Source organism: Enhydra lutris, unplaced genomic scaffold (genome assembly GCF_002288905.1).
Source record: "Enhydra lutris kenyoni isolate GAN:26980312 unplaced genomic scaffold, ASM228890v2 scaffoldscaffold28, whole genome shotgun sequence".
Taxonomy (NCBI): domain Eukaryota; kingdom Metazoa; phylum Chordata; class Mammalia; order Carnivora; family Mustelidae; genus Enhydra; species Enhydra lutris.
Window position 1 is genome coordinate 2,052,296 of NW_019154112.1, and position 13,565 is coordinate 2,065,860.

At 41.7% G+C, this 13,565-nt stretch overlaps 1 pseudogene; it reads left to right on the forward strand.

The window, feature by feature from the left end:
- LOC111152432 overlaps window positions 1-10,149 on the forward strand; it is a 15,594-nt pseudogene extending 5,445 nt beyond the window's left edge.
- Window positions 10,150-13,565: the final 3,416 nt, after the last annotated feature.

Here is a 13,565-nt window from a genome sequence, read left to right on the forward strand (position 1 = left end):
TATGAATAATTGCATACCAACAAATTATATATCTAAAGGAAATGGGTCCATTCCTAGAAACCCATAACTGACCAAGACTGACTTAGGAATATGTAGACAACCTGCACAGACCAGTGTAGTCATCTGAGAGGCACAGGTGGAGGCTGAAGGACAGGAAGACAGGCTTGTACAGGAGGCACAGACACCAGAGAGCCTGGGGTTGAGGATCACATGGGGCCTATAGGCCCCCAAATTGCAACTGGCATACACAAGGAGCTCTCCTTATGGCCGTTCTCTGCACACTGATAACCAGATTAGCTCTGACCTGGCTGAGTTCCAAGAGCCCCTTCAGTTTGCCTCTGTATTCATTGTGGAGCCCTGGGCCCCAGGAGCTTTGGAACAGTTACAGTGAGAGTCCAGAAAAATGGCGTCCCCACTCCACCGCTATCCTTGCCAGAAAGACAGCTCTGCCTGTGGTCCTGCCTATTTGTCTCTTCCCCCAGAGCCCAGCTGGTTGAGGATGTGCCCTGGGATAATGTCCCTGCAGAGAAGGGGCAGGTCTTTCTACTACCATCTGACTGAACAGGACAAGTACTAACTCTGCCTTCACACCAGTGTGAGGAACCCCAGCCCTCAGGACACTTATCCAGGCCCTGCCTCTCCTAGCATCCTACACAGCCACCATCGAGATTTTCTGAATGGCAAAGTGCACTCCAAAGTCCCTGTTATTGAAGCAAACTTGTTAGCGGACAAAGATTTGCCATGGCATGCCTGGAAGCTGTCTGTATGTTCTTCCTGATCTTAGTTCTCTGAACTCCCTGCAATGACAACCTTTTTGATGTTAATCAGAGCACCATGTGCTCCCTGATCAGCCTGCCAATGTGCCTGCCCTTCCAACAGCCTTGAACACAGGAAGCTCCCTACGTGATCTCACCAACCTGCACTTTCCCCTGGCACTTCCCATCCCCCAGGGCCCTGAAGAGACAGCCTACCCCAGCCTGGGTGAGGGCATCAGTACCTCCAAATTAAGACACAGCATGATCCACCTCAGGATCAGTGGGAGCCAGTGCCTGGACCAAGGTTGGACTTTACTCCCTGCTCAGCTACCCATCCTGTGGTCTTCCCTGAGCAATCTCAAACCCTAGGCTTCCTGAAGCAGTCCCCACCCCCATGTTCAAGGCTCTAATAGCCAACCCTCATGGTCAGCCTCCTCCCTGGGCCAAACCTCACTCAGTGCTCTGGCTCTCTCATCCTCCAATTCTTCCACCTCTGCTTCCTCTCCTGTGCTGGGTAACCCCCTTATCCAGCTGCTTCCACTGGAATCCCTTCCTCTTACCACCATGTGCCCCTCAGCCTCCTGAGTTTGTCCAAGGGCCTAGCTGACACCCAAGAGCAGCTGCCCAAGTAGTTTGTGACAACAATGTCATTGCCTTGACCTGCATCACTCAGGATGTCCCCCTGGATACCAGCAAACTGTCCACTGACCAGAGGCTGCCTCCATACCCATACAGCCCACCCCCCAATTTGGTTCCGCCCACCCAGCCACCTACTCCAAAGCCTCTACAGCATCCAGCAATGCCCTCTCAGGCCTGCCCAAAGCAACTTTCAGGTGCGCAGCCCCAGGGAAGCTCACCACACTGTGGGACACTATACCCACCCAGCTCAATGGGCATGAGCAAGCATTTTACCATCAGCCAGTGAAGGACTTCAGCCTGGGAAACCTGTTTCCTCACAGCATGCTCTTTGATGACTGCTGCTCTGAATTGTTTGTCCCCTGGCATGCACACACTCTGTCTCAGCAGCAGGTACAGTTTAGCATGGAAGCCCATCAACCAGCCTGGTGTTGGATCCCCCAGCTTTTCTGAGGGACCTTTATTTTTAGGGGACAAGGGGCCAATTAGTGGCCTACAGGACCCCATGCCCTCAATCACCAGAACTTGATTCTCTGTTCCTGCCATGGCTCAGGGCCCAACATCATCCTCCCAGGAGAGTCCTCCCCAGATTATAGTAAGGAGATTGTGCCAGCCCTGGCTGGAGTGACTGCAGACGCTGGCAAAGATATGGAGAAAGGGGAACCCTCCTACACTGTTGTTGGGAATGCAAGCTTGTGCAACCATTCTGGAAAACAGCATGGAGATTCCTCAAAAAGTTGAAAATAGAGCTACCTTATGACCCAGCAATTGCACTAATGGATATTTACCCTAAAGATACAAACATAGTGATCCAAAGGGGCACGTGCACCTGAATGTTTATAGCAGTAATGTCCCCAATAGCCAAACTATGGAAAGAACCTAGCTGTCCATCAACAGATGAATGGATAAAGAAGGTGTGGTATATATACACAATGGAATACTATGCAGCCAGCAAAAGAAATGAAATCTTGCCATTTGCGACGACGTGGATGGAACTAGAGGGTATCATGCTTAGCGAAATAAGTCAATTGGAGAAGAACAGCTATCATATGATCTGCGTGATATGAAGATTGGAGATGCAACTTGGAGGGTTTGGGGGGGTAGGAAAAGAATAAATGAAACAAGATGGGATCGGGAGGGAGACAAACCAAAAGAGACTCTTACTGTCACAAAACAAACTGAGGGTGACCAGGGGGAGGGGGGTAGGGAGAGGGTGGTGTGGTTATGGACATTGGGGATAGTATGTGCTATGGTGAGTGCTGTGAAGTGTGTAAACCTGGTGATTCACAGACCTGTACCCCTGGGGCTAATAATATATTATATGTTTATAAAAAAATTTAAAAAATTTAAAAACAAAACAAAAAACCCAAAAACTCTCAAAAGAAAACCTCATGGTCAAATGGCTTCACTAGTGAATTCTATGAACATGCAGTGGAAAATTAATACCAATACTCCTCAAACTCTTCCATAATGTTAAGGAAGAGACAACAACTTCAAATTCATTCTACAAAGGCAGTATTATTTGGATAGCAAACCAAATAAGGATAACACCAGATCAAAAAAAGCAATAAACCAGTATCCTTGATGAATACAGATGGAAAAATTCTCAGTAAAATGTTATCAAACTGAATTCACACATTAAACAAATTAGACACCATGGCTAAATGAGATTTATCTGTGGGATGCAAGGTAGTTGAACCTACAAAGATCAATAAATGTAATTCAGTACACCAAGAAAACAAAAGATAAAAATCAAATGATCATCTCAAAAGTTGCCCAAAGAAATTAGACTAAATATACCATTCTTTTATGATAAAAACTCTTAGCAGATTGGGTATAGAAGGAGCATACCTCTACATAATAAAGGCCACCTACAGGAATCCCACAGCAAATATTCTACTCAATGAAGAAAAATTGAAAGCATTTCCTATAAGAACAGGAACATAACAAGGAAGGACACTCTCACCACCTCTATTTAATATAGTAGCAGAAGTCTTAGCTAGAGCAATTAGGCAAGAGAAAGAAATAAAAGCCTTCCACACCAGGATGGAAGAAGTGAAAATGTCACTCTTTGCAAATATCGTCTTACATACAGAAAAATCTGAAGAGCCAATAAAAAAATCTGTTGAAAGTAATCAATGATTCAATAAAGTGACATAATACAAATTGACTTACAAAAATCAGTGGCATCCTTGTATCCTAACGGTGAAGCATCAGAAAATGAAAACAGCATCAAAAGCAACAAAATATCGAAGAGGTTACTGCCTATGTTCTCCTCTAGGATTCTGATGGATTCCTGTCTCACGTTGAGATCTTTTATCCATTTTGAGGTCATCTTTGTGTACGGTGTAAGAGAATGGTCGAGTTTCATTCTTCTACATATAGCTGTCCAGTTTTCCCAGCACCATTTATCGAAGAGACTGTCTTTTGTCCACTGTATATTTTTTCCTGTTTTGTCAAAGATTAATTGACCATAGAGTTGACGGTCCATATCTGAGCTCTCTACTCTGTTCCACTGGTCTATGTGTCTATTTTTATGCCAGTACCATGTTGTCTTGGTGATCATGGCTTTATAGTAAAACTTGAAATCAGGTAACGTGATGCCCCCAGTTTTATTTTTGTTTTTCAACATTTCCTTAGCGATTTGGGGTCTCTTCTGATTCCATACAAATTTTAGGATTATTTGCTCCAGCTCTTTGAAAAATACCGGTGGAATTTTCATCGGAATTGCATTAAAAGTATAGATTGCTCTAGGCAGTATAGACATTTTAATAATGTTTATTCTTCCGATCCAAGAGCATGGAATGGTCTTCCATCTTTTTGTGTCTTCTACAATTTCTTTCATGAGTGTTCCGTAGTTCCGCGAGTACAGATCCTTTACCTCTTTGCTTAGGTTTATTCCCAAGTATCTTATGGTTCTTGGTGCTATAGTAAATGGAATCAATTCTCTCATTTCCCTTTCTGTTTTTCATTGTTAGTGTATAAGAAAGCCACTGATTTCTGTACATTGACTTTGTATCCTGCCACGTTGCTGAATTGCTGTATCAGTTCTAGTAGTTTGGGGGTAGAGTCTTTTGGGTTTTCCATATAGAGAATCATGTCATCTGCGAAGAGAGAGAGTTTGACTTCTTCATTGCCAATCTGGATACCTTTTATTTCTCTTTCTTGTCTGATTGCTGTTGCTAGGACTTCTAATACTATGTTGAACAAGAGTGGTCAGAGTGGGCATCCTTGTCGTGTTCCTGATCTCAACAGGAAGGCTGCAAGCTTTTTCCCATTGAGGATGATATTTGCTGTGGGTCTTTCATAGACAGATTTTATGAAATTCAGGAATGTTCCCTCTATCCCTATAATTTGAAGGGTTTTAATCAGAAATGGATGCTGGATTTTGTCAAATGCTTTTTCTGCATCAATTGAGAGGACCATGTGGTTCTTCTCTCTTCTCTTATTAATTTGTTCTATCACATTGATTGATTTGCGAATGTTGAACCATCTTTTTAGCCCAGGTGATAATCCCACCTGGTCATGGTGGATAATCTTTTAATGTGCTGTTGGATCCTGTTTGCTAGGATCTTGTTGAGAATCTTAGCATCCATATTCATCAGTGATATTAGTCTGAAATTCTCCTTTTTGGTAGGGTCTTTGCCTGGTTTGGGGATCAGGGTAATGCTGGCTTCATAGAAAGAGTCTGGAAGTTTTCCTTCTGCTTCAATTTTTTGAAACAGCTTCAGGAGAATAGGTGTTATTTCTTCTTTGAAAGTTTGGTAGAATTACCCAGGGAATCCATCAGGGAGGAGGATGGGAGGTTTTTGGGAGGTTTTTGATCACTACTTCAATCTCGTTACTAGATATCGGTCTATTCAGGTTGTCAATTTCTTCCTGGTTCAATTTTGGGAGTTTATAGTTTTCCAGGAATGCATCCATTTCATCTAGGTTGCTTAGCTTATTGGCATATAACTGTTGATAATAACTTCTGATGATTGTTTCTACTCCCTTGGTGTTAGTTGTGATCTCTCCCTTTTCATTCATAATTTTATGAATTTGGGCTTTCTCTGTTTTCTTTTGGATTAGTGTGGCCAATGGTTTATTGATCTTATTGATTCTTTCAAAAAACCAGCTTCTAGTTTCATTGATACGTTCTACTGTATCTCTGGTTTCTACCTCATTGATCTCAGCTCTAATCTTGATGATTTCCCTTCTTATGTGTGGAGTTGGCTTGATTTGTTGTTGATTCTCCAGTTCTTTAAGGTGTAGAGACAGCTGCTGTGTTCTGGATTTTTCAATTTTTTTGAGGGAGGCTTGGATGGCTATGGATTTCTCCCTTAGGACCGCTTTGGCTGTATCCCATAGGTTTTGGACCAAAGTGTCTTCATTCTCATTGGTTTCCATGAATTGTTTCAGTTCTTCTTTGATCTCCTGGTTGATCCAAGCATTCTTAAGCAAGGTGGTCTTTAGCTTCCAGGTGTTTGAGTTCCATCTGAACTTTTCCTTGTGATTGAGCTCCAGTTTCAAAGCATTGTCATCTGAGAATATTCAGGGAATAATCTCAGTCTTTTGGTATCGGTTGAGTCCTGATTTGTGACCCAGTATGTGGTCTGTTCTGGAGAAGGTTCCATGTGCACTTGAGAAGAATGAGTATTCTGTTGTTTTAAGATGGAATGTTCTGTGTATATCTATGAGGTCCATTTGGTCCAATGTGTCATTCAATGCTCTTGTTTCTTTATTGATTTTCTGCTTCCATGATCTGTCAATTACTGAGAGAGGCGTGTTAAGATCTCCTACTATTTATGTATTAATATCAATATGACTCTTTATCTTGATTAATAGTTTTCTTATGTAATTGGCTGTTACCATATTGGGAGCATAGATATTTACAATTGTTAGATCATCTTGGTGGATAGTCCCTTTAAGAATGATGTAGTGTCCTTCTGTATCTCTGACTACAGTCTTTAGTTTAAATCTAATTTATCTGATATGAGAATCGCTACACCAGCCTTCTTTTGAGGCCCATTGGCATGAACGATGCTTCTCCATCCCTTCACTTTCAGTCTGGGTGTGTCCTTAGGTTCAAAATACGTCTCTTGTAAACAACATATGGATGAGTCCTTTCGTTTTATCCCATCTCCAACCCTGTGTTGTTTTATGGGTGCATTTAGGCCATTCTCATTGAGAGTGATTATTGATAGATATGTTTTTATTGACATCGTGTTACCTTTGAAGTCTTTCTTTCTGTAGATTGTCTCTGTATTTCTGTTCAGTGATATTCTTAGGAGTTTTTCTCTCTTATAGAACCCCCCTTAATATTTCATGCAGTGTCGGCTTGGTGGTCACATACGCTTTTAATCCTTGCTGGTCAAGGAAACTCTTTATCTCTCCATCCATTTTGAATGTCAGTCTTGCTGGATAAAGTATTCTTGGCTGCATGTTATTCTCATTTAGTGCCCTGAATATATCTTGCCTGCCCTTTCTGGCTTGCCAGGTGTCTGTGGACAGTTCTGATGTTATTCTCATGGGCTTTCCTCTGTACGTAAGGAGCTTCTTTGACCTAGCTGCCTTCAAGAGGGCCTGCCTACAATTATAATTCTTCATTCTTCCTATTAGGTGTCTCAAGGACTTTTGAGACTCTATAATCATGGGGGGAGACCTTTCTGCCTCTAGTACATGAACGCTGGTTCCATTTGAGAGATTGGGAAAATTTTCATGGAGAACTTCTTCCACTATATCTTCTAGATTTCTTTCTTTCTCCTCCCCTTGAGGGATTCCAATAAATGTGACATTGGAACATTTCATGGCATCATTTATTTCCCTGATACTGTTTCTATGATTCTAAGCTGTTTGTTTCAGGCTTTCTCCTGATCCTTTCTCTCTATCTGTTTTTCCTCCAGATCACTAATTCTATCTTCTGTCACAGTTACCCTAGCTTTGAGAGAATTTGGATTAGATTGGAACTCATTGAGAGCATTGTGAACATCATCCCTGGTGGCTTTCAGTTCTGCCCTAACATTGTGAACATCATCCTTGGAGGCTTTCATTTCTGCCCTAATCAATTCTGTTTGGTCATTCATGGCTTTCTCCAACCTAGCTATTGCCTGGAAAATTGTTAGTCTGAATTCCCTTTTTGACATTTTGTCTATGTCGGTAGCCATTAGCTCTGTTGCAGAAGGTCCATCCTCTGAATTTTTCTTCTGTTGGGCAACATTCCTCAATTTTATAAAAACCATTTATGAAAATCCCACAAAGACTATCATTCTCAGTGGTGAAAGGCTGAGATCCTTTCCCTTAAGATCAGAAACACAGGAAGGATGCCCCCTATCCCCACTGTTGTTCAATGTAGTACTAGAAGCCCTAGCCTCAGCAATCAGACAGCAAAAAGAAATACAAGGTATTGAAATTGGTAAAAAAGAAATCAAACTTTCTCTCTTCACAGATGACATGATACTTTATATGGAAAACCCAAAAGACTCCACCTCCAAATTAATAGAACTCATACAGCAATTCAGTAATATGACAGAATACAAAATCAGTGCAGAGAAATCAGTTGCTTTGCTATGCACTAACAATGTAACTGTAGAAAGAGAATTTAAGGAATCGATTCCATTTACAATAGTACCAAAAACCTTAAGATACCTTGCAAAAAATGTAACCAAGGAGATGAAGGAACTACAAAGAAGACATCCATATGGACAACAAACACATGAAGAAATGCTGAACATCCACTGGCATCAGGGAAATACAAATCTAAACCATAAGGAGACACCACTTCATACCAGTCAAAATGACTAAAATAAACACTTCAGGAATCAACAGATGTTGGCGAGGACATAGAAAAAGGGGAACCCTCCTACACTGTTGGTGGGAATGCAAGCTGGTGCAGCCACTCTGGCAAACAGTATGGACGTTCCTCAAAAAGTGGAAAATAGAGTTACCCTACAACCCAGCAATCGCACTACTGGGTATTTACCCCAAAGATAAAAATGTAGTTAGCCAAAGGGGCACGTGCACCCTGATGTTTATAGCAGTAATGTCCTCAATAACAAACTAGGGAAAGGGCCTAAATGTCCATCAATAGATGAATGGATAAAGATGATGTGATTGATATATCTATATCATCTATATCTATATCTATATCTATATCTATATCATCTATCTGTATCTATATCATCTATACCAATATCTATCTATATCTGTATTTATACACTCACACACATGCACACACACGGATATTATGCAGCCATTAAAGAACGAAATCTTGCCATTTGCAACGACATGGCTTGAACTAGGGGGTATTATGCTAAGAGATATAAGTCAATCAGAGAAAGACAACTATCATATTATCTCGCTGATGTGTGGAATTTGAGAAACAAGACAAAGGATTATGGGAGATGAGAGGAAAAAATGAAATGGGATGAAACCTGAGAAGGAGACAAACCATAAGAGACTTTTAATCTCAGGAAAACCTGAGGGTTGCTGGAGTGGTGGGGGGATGGGAGGGATAAGATGACTGGATGATGGACATTGGGGAGGGTATGTGCTGAGGTGAGTGATGTGAAATGTGTAAGACTGATGAATCACAGGCCTGTACCCCTGAAACAAATAATACATTATATGTTCATAAAAAAAGACTTAAAGGATGTGAGGGCAATATGGCTGTCACCCCATTGATTGCCAAGGTTAATTCGGTAGATCTGGCTGGCTAGGCGGGTGTCCCCTTCCTCCCTCACCACTCCATGTACTTCCCTCCCGAAGCCGCACACTCGGTCAAAGAGGATGACCTTCCCCGATAGAGGAGAGGACCATTCTTTGGTCAAGTGTGTAGGAGTAGCTGCGCTCCCCTGCTAGAACCTCCAAACAAGCTCTCAAGATACATTTGTAGGAGAATGTAGGGTAGTCAAGCTTCAAAGACCCCAGACACACACATATGAGGCTGTGCAAGTGCAGTGTGCCTTAAAAAAAAAAAAAAAGACAAAAACAAAGAGTCAATAAAGTAAGAAACTAATTGAAAAGGAAATAAAAGAAAATAGAAAAGGTAACATTTTAAATGAAAGATAAATAAATCATGAGAAAAAACCCTTAAATTCTCTATATTATTTTCCTCTAGTCCTAGAGTTTTGCAGTCCTGTGTGCTCTGTAAACTTGGTGTTCCCAGTTGTTTCATCTGGTCTTCTGGGGAAGGGGCCTGCTGCACTGAATCTCAGATGCCTTTGCCTGGGCAGAGTAGTACAGCCCCTTGTCCGGGGCCGGACTGAGCTGCTACTGATTGCTCTATGTGGCCTTTGTTCCCCATAGGTGTTCTGCGTCTCTCTAGAGGATGAAAACAAATGAGGCCTTGCCCAATCTTGAGTCCCAGTGCCAAGAGATGGCAATCCCCTCTCTTCACTAAGCCCTCAGGGATAAGTGGTCTTCACTTTCGTGTGTGCCAAAATCTAAAGACTCCTGTGGTGTGTGCTTGTATGGATCCTCCCAGCAGAAGGCAAAAGCTCCCTGAATTTCTGTCCTTTATAGGGTCCCCACACAGAGAGTGGTCACCTGGTCAGGCACTCCTCCATGCTGTCCTTCCTGGGGAAGGCATATAGCTACAAGTTTTCTGTCCTTTGCAGTACCCCTACACTCTGAGGGGTTGCCCAATTGTGCACACGCCCCTGCCATCCCTGCTGGAGGAAGTCACAGGGCTGCCACTTTTCTCTCCTTTGCAGGACACCTGCAGGAGTGCCATCACCGGATCATGCTGCAGTTCATGGTTTATGGCGAACCGAGTTGAGGGTCCTCTCCCGGGTTTGCTGACCCTCACTGCTTTCTTCATTCCAATGCATAGGAACTCTGTCTGCTCATGCAACCCTGTTCTTTCTGTGACCCTGGAGATTCTAAGACCACACTGTCACACCTAGGATTCTGCCCTGCTTCCAACCTGAGCACCTTCCAGGCACGGATGTCTCTCATTGGAGCCGATTTATAAAGGTTCTAATATTGGGCTCTGGGGCTATATCACTTTCTAGTAGCCAGTTTACAGAGGCTCCCCCCCCTCCACTGATTATCTTCTGAGATATCCCCTCTGATTCTCCAGACCTCCTACTTTGCAAAAAGTGGTCACTTATCTGTTTGTAGAATTCCAGGAATTTTTTCCTTAATCTCAGTTTGAATTCATAGGTGTTCAGAATTATTTAATAATTATCTACCTAAATTCAGGGGACCAGATAAAACGAGGTCCCCTACTCTCTGCCATCTTGCCTCCCTCCCCACAATGCAAATTCTATAATCTGTGCAAGAAGAGGAGGTGACTTATATCATACATAATGAATTTAACAGATCTTGCTCAATATGTTTGGTGTCAACAGTGGAAGGACTCCATATACTCTAAAGCCTTGGGTCACCCATTGTGCAACACAGCTTTCCCTTCCCTATATTTCCATAAACTAAGTCACCATCCACCACACTCAATCACTATCTTAGTGTTCATAAACACAAGTTTCCAATTTCACATCAGGTATTGGCAGTCTAACCAACCCAAACCTCCTTCAGCAACAAATAATGATCGATCAGAACTATCAAGATATTAGGGCACCTGGGTTGCTCAGTTGATTAAGCATCTGACTCTTGATTTCAACCCAGGTCATGATCCCTGGGTTGTGAGATTGAGTCCTGTGGTGGCTCCATGGTGGGTGTGGAGCCAGCTTAGGATGCTCTCTCTCCCTCTTTCTCTCACTGACTCCATGTTCCCTCTGTCTCAAAACACCAAACCAAAACAAAACAAGAAAAAAAATCACTATTCTCAGCAGCAACTATTATGGGCACCCAAAGCACCTTCACACCACTGTATAAGTGGATCCTCCAGCATGGGGATTTTCTTCAGCTCTAACAATAAAGAAAAGCTCTAAAGATGCAGAGCATCACTATTAGGAGAAAAGGTAGTTGCTGGAACTGACACTTCTATAGAGTCAGGGACTAGATGAGATGTGAAGGGAGCAGCTTCCTAGTGAGACTGAATTCACTTTTGCACCTGGGAAACCAGGGTACTGAGAAGAGATCAGGGGAATACCTTAAAAGGAAGGCAGGTCAAAGGACTGTAAGTCTGCATTATTGCCATAATGTTGCTATAGACTTACTGATAAACATCATTCTTTTTTTAAATTTATTTTTATTTATTTTCAGTGTAACAGTATTCTTTGCTTTTGCACCACACCCAGTGCTCCATGCAATACGTGCCCTCTCCAATACCCACCACCTGGTTCCCCCAACCTCCCACCCCCGCCCCTTCAGACCCCTCAGATTGTTTTTCAAAGTCCATAGTTTCTCATGGTTCACCTCCCCTTCCAATTTCCCTCAACTCCTTCTCCTCTCTAACTTCCCTTGTCCTCCATGCTATTTGTTATAACATATAAAGAATCATGTCATCTGCGAAGAGAGAGTTTGACTTCTTCATTGCCAATTTGGATACCTTTTATTTCTCTTTGTTGTCTGATTGCTGTTTCTAGGACGTCTAATACTATGTTGAACAAACATCATTCTTTTGACTCTCTGTATGTAATTCTGTGTAAAGCCACAACATTATTTTCCATACATATCCACTCCCTCACTGCATACTACAACAAAGGATGCTTCTGTTCAGAGACCCAACGGAGTAGTGTGTAAGCATTTTGAGGCATAATTTGAAAACACCATAAAGGCTTACTCATCTCAACAAAGTATTCTGTCCCCCTGAAAATATAGGGACTATTTTCAGCCCCTTGCAGATCTGACATCACTGATAATAAATCTTGCAGTGGGCCTAGGGTGTGTGGACACTGCATTACAGAAGAGTGGCAGCTCTTTTCCTATCCATTCAACACCTCCAAGTACATGTTTGGAAAGGAGGAAGACATACATTTCCTTTGTCTCTCATCCACAGTAGAGCAGGTGTCAAAGGTAACAGTTCTCCAGGATGGTTAGCATCCCCTTATAGCATCCAATAACTCATGATTTGCTGTTAAAACTTGGATGTAATAATACCTTGCTTTGCTAACTACTTCTTGTCACTTGAAAAAAGATGCAAAATTGAAATAAAACAAAAGCACTTATTTGGGGTCTTAGAATTGCAATTCAGGAACATAGATTCAGGTAGTAACCCAAATTGTGCCCCTGTAGGGAATAAAAAAAATTAAGGGTTTTTAAAACAACAGAGGATGCTTATATATGTTGTTAAAAATGATTGGTGTTGGTGGTAAAAAACTAATCTCACCTGAACAGAATTGGTTCTCTGATGGCTAGAGCCATCATTGAGCAAATGTCCGTTATTGCTGCAAGTTGCAGATGTTCCTGCAGAGCCCCTGGAATATTCCTGGTTTGGTCCTGTTCAAAAGTTCATTTTTCCACCCAGTGAGGACATCTGTTAGACCCACCTCCTTAATGACCTTTGGCTCCATTTTAAAACCTCTTAACATAAGTGACCCCATTTCTTTTTACCTCAAACACATTTCAACAGATGAGAAATCATATTTTCAGCATAATTTTATTTTAAATATAAAAAATACCCAGGACACTTTCAGCTACTAAAATTATATCCTACAGCTATCAAGTCATAAGCAATACTTATTTGTTTCTTCCCTAATGATCCCTTAATTCTAAATTTTATTAACATCAGGTTATTGTTTATAATGCAAAAACAGGAATGAATAGAGTAGTAAAAATTTCTAATTCCTGTACCTCTTTCAGTAAAATGTGTATTTAGAAGCTCAGGGTTACTGTATTATCATTGCTATTTTGAAATCAGCTGGACAAAAATAAGAACTAATGTTCTACTAACACAAGTTCTATAAAAAGATCATCCTAGCTTCACAACTGATACAGTCACATTTTAATTAAAATAACTAATTTGCCTTACCAAAAATGTTAGTAATTTTCTAGCTTAAATTCAATTAGTTTTAGTTACTGGTAGAAAGCCTAGATACCAAACTTGGCTGTTTAAAAAGTAAAACAAGTATGCCTAGAGGTCAGTGTACTCAGTGCCTGTCATGCTGACTGCATACAACAGGCATGGAATAGATGTGTGTGGATGGGATGATGGAAGAGGAGATGAGGAGTGGACAGAACCAACTGAGCAGGCAAGGAGGAAGGAAAAGCAGGAGGTGAATAGGAAGACCCAGAGAGTCCCTAAATCCAAGCTGTACCCATAATATGATACAGAGAATAAGTATGGAGACA